We start from the raw sequence: 12,334 nt of genomic DNA on the forward strand, positions 1-12,334 counted from the left end.
TGGCGCAGGGAATGGCAATTGAATCTCAATGTAGACAAGTGTAATGTGCTGCGAATACATAGAAAGATAGATCCCTTATCATTTAGCTACAAAATAGCAAGTCAGCAACTGGAAGCAGTTAATTCCATAAATTACCTGGGAGTATGCATTAGGAGTGATTTAAAATGGTATGATCATATAAAGTTGATCGTCGGTAAAGCAGATGCCAGACTGAGATTCATTGGAAGAATCCTAAGGAAATGCAATCCGAAAACAAAGGAAGTAGCTTACAGTACGCTTGTTCGCCCACTGCTTGAATACTGCTCAGCAGTGTGGGATCCGTACCAGATAGGATTGATAGAAGAGATAGAGAAGATCCAACGGAGAGCAGCCCGCTTCATTACAGGATCACTTAGTAATCGCGAAAGCGTTACGGAGATGATAGATAAACTCCAGTGGAAGACTCTGCAGGAGAGACGCTCAGTAGCTCGGTACGGGCTTTTGTTAAAGTTTCGAGAACATACCTTCACCGAAGAGTCAAGCAGTATATTGCTCCCTCCTACGTATATCTCGCAAAGAGACCATGAGGATAAAATCAGAGAGATTAGAGCCCACACAGAAGCATACCGACAATCCTTCTTTCCACGAACAATACGAGACTGGAATAGAAGGGAGAACCGATAGAGGTACTCAGGGTACCCTCCGCCACACACCGTCAGGTGGCTTGCGGAGTATGGATGTAGATGTAGAGAAGGGAGAGGTAAATAAACAGAAATTTAGATACTGATAATATGTCAACATTTTCTGGATGGATCTATTAAAGATAGCTAGTATATTGAAAGTGGTGGTTTGGTATGGCATATGGGGTTCCCATATTGTTGGGTCCTTCTTTATTCAGGATACACTGATAGCAGTCCTTTATCTGCAAGTATTGGAACAGATGTGCTGCCATCGCTTCTGTCTGAAGACAGGACATTTCCAAATTTCTTTCAACATGATAGTGCCCCACCTCATCACAGGCTAGCCATGTGGGGATAGCTGGATATTCTGTTGCTCCAAAAATGTATATGTCATAGTGGTCCCATGGAGTGGCCACCACATTCTCCAAATTTAAGATCATTTGATTTTTATCTTTGGGGACATGTGGAGACAATTTTGTATGTGGTGAAGATCAAAACCATTGCACACTTCATGGAGCCGATTTTTACGCTTGTGCTCAAATTCCAGTACGTGTTTTGGTTAAACTCTGTGAGGAATCGATGAACTGGATAACAGTGACCTTACAACATGGTGACAACACATCAAGCACATCCCATAGCCTCTATGTGTTGTCATTAACATCTGTACAAAAGTGACATAACTCGAGAATGAATAAAGTATGTTCATATGAAAGATACCATTGTTTTCCTTGTGTAAATCTCTGTCTGTTTGGTATGTTATATGAACCCTTCCCATTTGAAATTACAAGATTCAGATTTTTTATTTGCCATTGACCACATGCAGTGAAATAGGCATAAATGATGTCAAGATACATAAGAAGTTACTATATTAGCTAGTGTTTACATAACAAGTACAAATTATTTACGCTACATTAATCAATTGTACAGTATTGCAATCAATTTCTATTCTACAAGTATCCAAGAATTCTGTAAGACTGTCGTATGGATTGTCTATTAATCATTTGTTCAGTTTACTTTTAACGTTATTGAAAGGTGTATTGAGTGTGTAGGTGGTAATTTGTTAAATAATTTCAAACAGTTCACTTTGTGGGAGTTACATCCACGAAAGAAGCTTGAGAAATGGCCACCATGTTGATAACACCCTCAGCAGTTTTCCCACTCTACCATCTCATACTGCTTGACTTTTAAGTTTTGTTCATCCACCTGTTTTGGTTTTAGAATGGTAGTTCCATGCCAATGGACCATTCTGTACATTTAGTCAACAGTGTACCAGATTTTGAGTCACACTTTATCTTCAGTGCATGATTTGGTTTGTTCCCTTCAAAGAGGACCATGTATATTATTACCTTATGGGTACTAACACTGCAATGGCATGAATATCGTGATTGAAATTAGTGAATTTTAATCCTCATTAATACATAATGAAGGGCTGTGCCCGCCATCCCCTCTCATTCTTTAGCTGAGTCACTTTTTGTAAACATTTGCATATGTTTTCATATGTGTGAGACATATGAATTTTATATTATGGAAACTTCAAGGCATGACTCAAAACATGTGCATTCTAAGACAGAAAAACAACTCTCCACGAAGGAATTATCCAAATGGGATGGTAATCAGTGGATTTAATGTACATGTACAGAAAAAAAATCAGACAATTCAAGCCAATAATGCATTGATCCACCTCTGACCCTTATGAAAGCAGGTATTCAGCCTGGCACTGATTGATAATATTGTTGGATGAACTCCTGAGGTATAGCATGCCAAATCCTGTCAAGTTAGTGTGTTAGATCATCAAAATCCCAAACTGGTTGAAGGGTGCTGCTCATGATGTTCCAAATGTTCTCAATTGGGAATAGATATGGCAACCTTGGTGACCAATTTAGGGTTTGGTAGGTGTGAAGAAAAACAGTAGAAATTCTCAAATATCCCTAAGCACTATGGGACTTAACATCTGAGGTCATCAGTCCCCTAGACTTAGCACTACTTAAACCTAACTAACCTAAGGACATCACACATTTCCATGCCCGAGGCAGGATTCGAACCTGTGACTGTAATAGCAGTGCGGTTCCAGACTGAAGTGCCACAGCAGCTGACTAGAAATTTTCGCTGTGTTCTTGTTGCCATTATCTTGTTAAATGTAAGCCCAGGATGGTTTGTCATGAATTACAACAAAATGAGGTTTATAATTTAGGTGACATATCGTTGTGCTATGAGGGTGCCACAGATGACAACCAAAGGGGTTTTGCTGTGAAATGGAATGGCATCATAAACGATCACTCCTGGTTGTCAAGCCATTTGGCTGGTGACAGTCATGTTGGTTTCCCACTGCTGTACGTGTTGTCTCCAGACGCATCTTCATCCTGGAATCTCATTGACTGGAGTAGAATGTCCTCAGTGATGAGTCCTGCTTCGTATTGAATCCTGATGACCAGTGATAATTCCTTCGGGGTCTGTGCCATGTTTTTTTCTTTTCATTTGTCCCCCCTTGGAGAGTATTTTATTCATTCTTAATAGAATATTTGGTCTCTTTAGTGTGATGCTAAATTACATATTTAGAATAAGAAAAAACTATAGCATTCAGATCTGTTAGTTCCTTCTTGAAACACCAGTAAAGGATATGTTCTGGAAAGTTGGGAAGAAGGGGCAGATCACTCACAACCCTGGATGAGATGTACCCACCTGTTGTAAGAATGATAGGGAGACAAAGATGGAGGGCTATGTGTTAGAGTTCAAGACTAAGGATAGTACATTGATCATCTCTGTTCTGGGTTCAGTCCGTGTGTGATAGGAAGACAGAGTGAGAAATAGAGATGGGTTGAGAGGAAGAGAAATGAGAAGTTGAATGAGTAGTGCAATTAAGAATAGGGAGGAAATCTGAAAAAGAGTTGAGGAGAAACCAAAGAGAGAGTTAAAGATGAAAATAAAAAGTGAAAAGAATGAAAGTGAGTGAAGGAAAAAGAGGAAGAAAAAGAAATATAAAAAAACGGAAAAAAGAACTAGAGTAAAAAGTTGGTAGATAAGGAAATACTGCCAATGAAAAAATATAAATAAATAAAGGGACTGTTAATTAATTTTAAATCCAGGAGGGTGGTCTAATGTTTTGAAGTGGTGAAGTATGTGTGCAAACTTCAAACTTCTTTAACGATACGACTTACTTGAGATGGTCATCCGATTTTCCTAGCTTGTTAGCCTGCTGCTGCAAACTCCCTTTTCTTCTTCTCTTTAGCATATTGCTGGGGACAGGCATTTCTCAAGACTCTTGCTACTTATAAAAATAAGTAGTCGTACACAGTTTCGTTTGCTTCACTTAATGACGTATATTAAAACATCAAACTTTTACGAATCTCACTCTCCACATGAATAAATACTGTTAAGTAAGTCTCCTCGTGCGTCCAAATGTTAGAAGCACAGTTACATTTACAACAGCGTTGGCTGACTGACCATGACTCTATTATACAGAAATCATACACCTCTCTTGCCTCTAGCAAGTTCAAGTTAAAAGTTACTACAAATCTTTTTTCAACTCAACTGTTTTTGTCACTAACAATAGTCACAGTTTTAAAACAGCACAGAATAACACAAGAGTTCCTCGGTTCTGCTGTGTGCTTTCATTACAACTTCAGTGGCACGACAGACAAATACTTGTCAGTGCCATTCAACCGCTGTGTCTACCGTCTTCTCACGATAAACTTCGAACCTGCACAGAGAGACAGGTGACATGCAGTAGGTAGGGTTTCTTTCTCCCACTCACATCTAAAATATTGTGTGTTCGAGATGGTGGAAGGCCAAGTGGTTTTAGAATTTATACTGAAATTCTCGAAGCACTACATATCCCCCCCTCCCCCCCTACCTCAGATCGAACATGCGATATTTTATACAAACATTATGTACATTAATATCACACATAATAATAATTCACATTTCAACAATATGCATTTCTTTTCAATCGTAAATTTCAGGTATTTATGACACATGAGTAATTTACTTTCTGTTCTCACCTTTTGTACTAGCAAAGCTGCAAATCTATCTAACACCTCACATTCACTTTTACAATACATCATTTAATCCCTGGAGTCCTCCTCTACTTCTCAACTCCTATACCTTTAGTATATACTATGTCTACCTATAATTCAAGTATCAGTATCCTACTATTCATCAATTTATCAGAGTATTTGTTACACTGACTTTTCTTAAATAAGTATCATGATAAACTCCAATCTTGCTTGCATTCTCTTTCATTACTCATGCCTCCTTTTTATGTATACTTGATGTAGGATCATCATAGTATATATATAAAGATTGACGAAGAGAAAGAAGATAGCCCGAAAGACAGAAAACCCTTCCCACCCCCTTCCCCAGGATTCCTACCTCGCAGGTACTTGAGTGAGACACCAGAGGAGGTTTGGTGTTAAATTGTCTCCTATAGAACGGACATTCCCACCTTCATCGTTGAGGTCCCCGAAGGAAATCTTAACAACCCTATGGAAACGGCAAATGATGAAGAATCAGGCACACTTGTTTGTGAGGGTTGTTTGAAAGATGTGATGTGTGTTTTTTTAGTCAGTCATGATTTACGTTTTCTTGTAAATCATGCTTTTATCTACAATACCCACCCCTTTCAAACTTAATACAAACCCTCCCATTTATATCACATCTCACAAAAGGTGTAAAATATTCTATACAAAATAGAAAATCTATGTACTATGATATATTAGTTGTTCAACTAGTCACACAATATTATATTTTCTCCAAACATAATATTCCATTCAGTTTACTTTATCTAAATATCACTTTTTATCTGTGATTCTCTAGGATTGTTTTTTATTTGACTGTCATATCTGGTTTTCTAATATATAAGATTATAAGGTAGTTTAATATTTTAGGAATAGATGACAGAATAGTTTAAGATTTGCAAGGAATTCAGTGCAGGAAACTATTTTGGAAGAAACACAAAAAAAAACTCGGGATCTGACAGTCGTCACTCCACCTGTTAACTCAGAAAGTTAACGTCCCTGGGGGCTGTACAACTATACGTCCTTTACATTGTACTTTTCCTTTTCTGATCCAGTTACAGGATCCACTAAAAGTAATGTCTTGGGATGTATTACATTTTGTGCTCGGTATGGTCCTTCATATTTTTGGAAAAACTTGTGTGTCTCTTTCTTCAGGGCAGAGCTTTGAAGACGTTGTTTGACCAGAAATAGGTCATCAACCTTGTACTGAGCTTCAACAGCTTTTCCATTATGTTTACTTACTCTTTGTTGTGTCTTTTCAACTAAATTCTATAAACTATTTCCTGGTTTATTTTGTAATTCACACTCGGTTGTTCAGGCCAACTAAAATATCTAATGAGAGGTTCTACTTGACAAATACCTTCCCACACTAGAAATTCTTTAAATTCATTGCTCACAAATTGCGGACCATTATCCATAAGAATCCGTTTTGGTTTACCTACTTCTAGAAGGTATTGTTGTAAACAGTGTATAACTGTCTGCGTATTTGCTTTTTTGATGGGATATAGCTTAACATATTTTGACCGACACTCTATGATGACCAAAATGTATGACACTCCTCCCTTTGCTTTTGGAACTGGTCCAAAAAAATCTGCTGCTGTGAGATCGTGTAAGACTTAGGAATAATCAGATAAATTTTGTATTTCACATGAGCATATTCTCTTTCATTTTCTGACAGATTTCACAAGTTCTAATCAAAGATTCTACTTTATGCACTAGCTTCTTAAAATAATAAAACTTATTCATATGGGTTATACACTTTTTGATTCCAAAATGTCCATATCCTGAACAAACATACCACACAAGCACATCTTCCAATACCTTCGGAATGCATAAGCGCCAATGTTGTGATATTGCGCTGTCTCTCCAAAACAAATTGTGACCTATTACTTTCAATTTTCCTACTTGATTAGGAGGTAAGGAATTTCGGATACATATAGAAAACATTTCTGTAAAATAGGGATTACAATGGATATTTTCTGTTATTCTTTGAGCTATCTCCTGTACCCTGATGTTTGGATATTCTACTGACGTAAAATTAATTGCAAAAATAATGCTGGGTCCTTCCGTACATTTTCATTCTTCCATTCCTATGGGCAACCTAGACAAAACATCCGGTACAATATCCTCGGAACCTTTTACATATTGTATTCTGATGTATTCCTGTAGGAAAAGCATCCATCACATTAATCTACTATGTAACAATTGACTACTCATTCTAAAGGATAGAGCTTGAGGATCTGTATAAACATGGATTTCTGACCCCCATACCAGCGTTTGAAATTTTTGGATACTCCACACAATTGCCTACAGCTCTTTTTCAGTAGCCATGTAATTTAATTCATGCTTATTTAGACTACAGCTAGCAAAAGCTATGGTTTGGTGTTCTACATCTACATCTATTTACATCTACATGGATACTCTGCAAAAAACATTTAAGTGCCTGGCAGAGGGTTCATCAAACCACCTTCACAATTCTCTATTATTCCAATCTTGTATAGCGCGTGGAAAGAATGACCACCTGTATCTTTCCATAAAGATACATTATTTACATCCCACTCTCCTTGGAAAATTTCTGCAGCAATACCGTAATCAGATGCATCTGTTGAAATTTTAAATGGTTCGCCCATAACTGGATGATGTAATAGGGGTGATTCGACAAGTGCTCTTTTGAAGTTTTCAAACACATCATTTGCCTCTTGATCCCAAATCCATGGTACTCCCTTCCTTAATAAACGTAAAATTTTTGGGTCATTCAGTTCTTGGCCTCATATGTATGGCCAATAATATCCTGCCATTCCTATAAATCCCTTCAACTGTCTTACATTTCTAGGATGTGAACATTCTTTAACAGCTTTGATGCATTCAAAGTCCAGTCTAATTCCCTGCACCCCTACAATATGACCTAAAAACTTCAGCTCTTGGCGAGCAAAGTTTCACCATAATACCTATTGGTAAATTTGAGCTTCATAAGAATAAAATTCACACTTTGCTCATAAACATTTAACTTCCCATAAGTAACTCATATCAAATCACGTTAGAAACAAATTCGAGTCCAATTAGAAAAGAGTTGGCTTAACAGCCATCTCTCTACTATAAACATATTGTAAAATATGTCTTGCTTCCAGCATGAGGTAAGAGTTTTTTCACAATTCAAAATCTCAATTGTTCTTTTGTCAATAACAGTAGTCACAATTACAAACAGCACAGAATAACACAGAAGTTCCTCGGTTCTTCCATGTGCTTTCACAATGACTTCCATGGATCGCCTGACAGCTACCTGTCGGTGCTGTTCAACCGCCGCATGAACATTTTGCTCATGACTGATTTCACACCTGTACACACAGACAGGTGACGTGCAGTAGATAGGGTTCCTTTCTCCCGCTCGCGGCTAAAACATTGTGTGTTCGAGACGGTGGAAGGCTGAGTGGTTCTAGAATTTACGCAGAAATTCTCGAAACACTACAGTGGGTTGTTGTGAGAATATGCTTAAGAATAATTTCCTTTATCTGAAGCTCAGGGAAAATTGGTGATGTGTAGTAGGTTTCAAAATGGTCCTAAGCGGTATAGCAAGCACTCAGGTCCCTGAGTCATGATGCAGTGGAGCATGGGCATTGCTGCAGGAAAGTTTTTCCTCATCTGTGATTCCAGACCGAAAGACGGGGGCAGTGGGGAGGAGACTGCTTCTGAGTACTAGGAATGCTTAATCCATGCAGCCCTTGAAACAGTTGGCGTAGTACGGAGTCAACCTGGTTCCTTTAATTGCCCCCCCCCCCCCTCTTGATTTGTTTGTAGGTTTGGCCATCCAACAATGTGAAGTAGTTTTTGTGTGTGTGTGTGTGTGTGTGTGTGTGTGTGACAGAGAGAGAGAGAGAGAGAGAGAGAGAGAGAGAGAGAGAGAGAGAGAGAGAGCTCTGAACGGTGATGTGGAAGTGTTGATCTACCAGCACCAGATGCATTCAACAGTGAAATCCTACTACAATTGGGCAGCTGGGATAGTTGTTTTTGTATATTTTTAGAAGTAAGTTGAAGGTCAGAGTGTGAAGGTCAGACAGGTTCAAGAGCTCTACTGAAGTAGTTGTGAGAGGAATAAGGTTTTTAGGATTGTCTATAGCTCAGTCTGGAAGGAAGGAATTGGGTTATCAGGAACAGTTTTTGTACATTGAGGTGTCCAAAAGATAATGAAGTCCCTCTGCCACATTCTCCTTTGCCCAAGTACCTCAGTGGAGCAGCGTTTATCCAAAGGGACGATACTGACAGAGAAGCCTGTCATCAAATTATGGATGAATTAGGTTAAGTAAGGTTTTTTAGGCTTTGATACAGTTTTTTTCAGGAAGAATTGGCAGGCAATGTTTGAAGTGAGGAATTTGTGGACTGCATGGACAGGGTACTTTTGGAGAAGAGGAGGGAGGTCTCTTTGGGATTTTGATTGGAATTCTTCATGGCAGGGTTTGATGCTCTGGCAGTAGGTTGGAACTGGCCAGTGAAATGGCATTTCCAATTGAGGGTACAAATAAATGGGATGAGATCCTTGTCCAAGGCAGTGGGATTGAATTTGGCTGGGAAATTAAATGGTATGCTTGTGAAATAATGGGCTTCCTTTTATTGGAGAGCAGTCTGGATGAGAGGTTTAGGACTGAATTGGGGCAGGGATTGTAAGGTTCTGGAGCTGTGATTGGTCTTTGGCCTGATAGTATATTACCCAATTATAAGACGACCATGAATATAAGACGACACACTTTTTTTAAGAAATTCATTGAGAAAAATTTATTTTTAATGTATTCTGACTAATTAAAATTCTGAACTTTCTCCGCCTAAACAGTTAACATACACCTACTCATTTTTTGAATGACAAATCTGGGGGAAAAAACCTCATCTTACAATCAGGTAAAATTGTATATGCTAGGATTGGGAGGTTAAATATGGCGATCAAAATACACTAGTTGGATAGGAGTGGGAGTTGTTGTGGATAGTGGATATGAAAGGGACACCACTTTTGAAGTGTTTTAGTAACAGGTTGCATCCACAGTTGGTGTGAAGTGTTTTGTTCAAGTTTATGGCTGGCTTCAAGAAGAATTACACTGAGGGAGCAAGAAGATCCAGGTGCTGGATAGTCGAGGATTCTGAACAGACAGTAGTTGGGAATGGTGGTTGGCAAAAGCATTGTCTAGATAAAGGACGAGGTGGATAAAAGCAGTTTGGACTTAGGGATGGATATGAATAAAATCTTCCTTTTTAAACTGATTTGGAAACAATATTTACTAGAACTATCCAAGTGCTCTATAGTGAGACTTTTCCACACAAGTTTTCTCATACAAGACAGCTGAAACATTACTGTTCACCACTGCAGAGTGTTAATCAGAAAATAATTGTTGTGAACATTTCTGTGCAGTTATTCACATTGCAGAGCCCATTATCACTTTCTAACTGTAAATTGCAATTGAAATGTCAAGTGAAGTTTCAGTTTCTAGAATGATGAAGTACTGACATTCTGTTGGTTTTTAGTCTTCAGTCTCTGCTCCACGTAGACCATCTCAACAGGTTAACCACTTCTGTAGTTGGGCCATCTGGCTTATACAAGATGAGACAGTTAAAACCAGACAAGCTAAAATATTGAGAATGATTGGGTATGTTGAGGTGTAGGTGTTACTGAGCTCAAGGGGACAATGTGGCAAATTTTCTGGCATACACAAGCAATTTTTAATGTTTGTAGCTGTCAGATTATACACCAACTTTTTAAAAATAGAACTGTATATTTTTCTGTGCTGCTGCAAAGAGCGTTCAAAGCAGACATCAGTGACTCATGTGTGGAGCTGGTATATGATACAGTTGCTTCCACAATTGGTCCTCAGTGATAACCTCACTGTTGAACACCCTTAAACTCCTTCCTTCTATAGTTGGCACTGCCTCTGATGGGATAGGATATGCCTGTAATGGAAATGGAGTAGGATGCGCTGGGTCAGTGCATTGGACAGATCTTGCACCTTAATTTTCTACTGGTATATGATGTTTTTGTCATGGTGTGGTAGACGGTGTGGGCTGTGAATTCCATTTTTGGAGGGGTGGGTAGGACTGTGTATATATTGGTCCTTATTTCCAGCCATGGTAGTAAGAATTATACTGTTGAACCTTAAGAATGCAGTTTTGTTGTTTTTCAGTGTTAATCAAAACTTTTTTAAGACTTGAAGTCTGATTTCATAGTGTCTCATGCAATTTGCACCATTTGTTTTAAGTTAATTGTAGTCTCTATAAAGTAATTGTAAAAGTCACTGGAATGTGCTCACACAAGATCACTGGGAGTGTCTTTTATAATTTGAATTTTTCTAGTATGATATCTTGGTTGACTCAAACGAGACTGTGAAGTATTGTTGGTGTTGTGCCATAGAGTCTGTCAAAATAAAAACGTCAGAAAACCTACAACTGGAATGGAGATTCGAACATAATCAAGATTTGGGTTCAGACACTCAATTTATTAAGATCTCATAGCCTGTCTGCTCCATCTGAGTTGACAAAATCTGAGAGAATATGTGTTCATGGAATAACAGTGCAGTCTCCAAAATCACAAATTAGCATTAAAGGGCATAGCAGAGCCAGGATTCTAACTCTGCTGTAAATAGCAATGCGGCACCAACAGTACTTCGCAGTCTGGTTGATATCCAGGCGGTGAGTGTGCTTAATACCATAGTCCACGGCACCTGAAGAAGATGATTGGTTTGCTCATTAAAATTTCATGTAGAAAAATGCAATCAAAAAGTTGGCTTAATACCTGGCACACTGTGAGGAGGAAGGGGGAAATAGGCTATTTTCAACATTCCATTAGCTACTTCCGTCACAACAACCACTGAATACACCTGCAGAATGCTGTAGAATATGAGGTGATCCCCTTTATTCTCAAGATGAAAATGTGATTCAGTACCCTAAAGCTGCCCCTTTTAGTAAAGTGTGAGTGAAAGTTGGTTCCCGGATTCGATTCCCGGCGGGTTCAGGGATTTTCTCTGCCTCATGATGACTGGGTGTTGTGTGATGTCCTTAGGTTAGTTAGGTTTAAGTAGTTCTAAGTTCTAGGGGACTGATGACCATAGCTGTTAAGTCCCATAGTGCTCAGAGCCATTTTTGAGTGAAAGTTGGTTTGCACTCATCCCACAATGCCAAATCAGAAGCCAGTCTGCAGCAGGTAGAGAGAAGGTAGACAGGGCTAAGGAATAAAGTACGCTGATGTTAGAGATGGACAACAATGAATTTATTGTTAAAGGCTGCTGATATGTTGGTTGGAGATGAATTTCAGTAGTTGACTTATTAATGGAAATCAAGATATATTAATTTCAAAAGACAGTTACTAGTGAGAAATGACAATGTAATTCAGTACCTAAAGACAGTCATCTTGTGTATAATTTTCTTACAAAGTGAAGTGTGTGACAGTTATTTACTGAAGCATTATACTCTATAAAACTGAGGCAGTTTTAAAATTAACAGTGCTATAAAGGCACATTTGATTAATGTTTGATGATTTAATTATTTTCATATTAAATAGAAAACTGCAAAAAATAATGAATGTTAACATTTTAAAGGTTTATGAATATGTTTGTCACAAAATACGCAACATCATCAGCGAGACAGATACAGATGTGTGATACAAGTAATAGTACGATATTGGATATACAG

General features: G+C 38.3%; 1 protein-coding gene across 1 annotated transcript in view; it reads left to right on the forward strand.

The window, feature by feature from the left end:
* LOC126457082 (2-oxoglutarate and iron-dependent oxygenase JMJD4) overlaps nucleotides 1–12,334 on the forward strand; it is a 135,967-nt gene that overhangs the window by 85,829 nt on the left and 37,804 nt on the right. The gene's annotated exons all lie outside the window — the stretch shown is intronic.

The sequence above is a fragment of the Schistocerca serialis genome, chromosome 2, assembly GCF_023864345.2.
Source record: "Schistocerca serialis cubense isolate TAMUIC-IGC-003099 chromosome 2, iqSchSeri2.2, whole genome shotgun sequence".
Classification (NCBI taxonomy): domain Eukaryota; kingdom Metazoa; phylum Arthropoda; class Insecta; order Orthoptera; family Acrididae; genus Schistocerca; species Schistocerca serialis.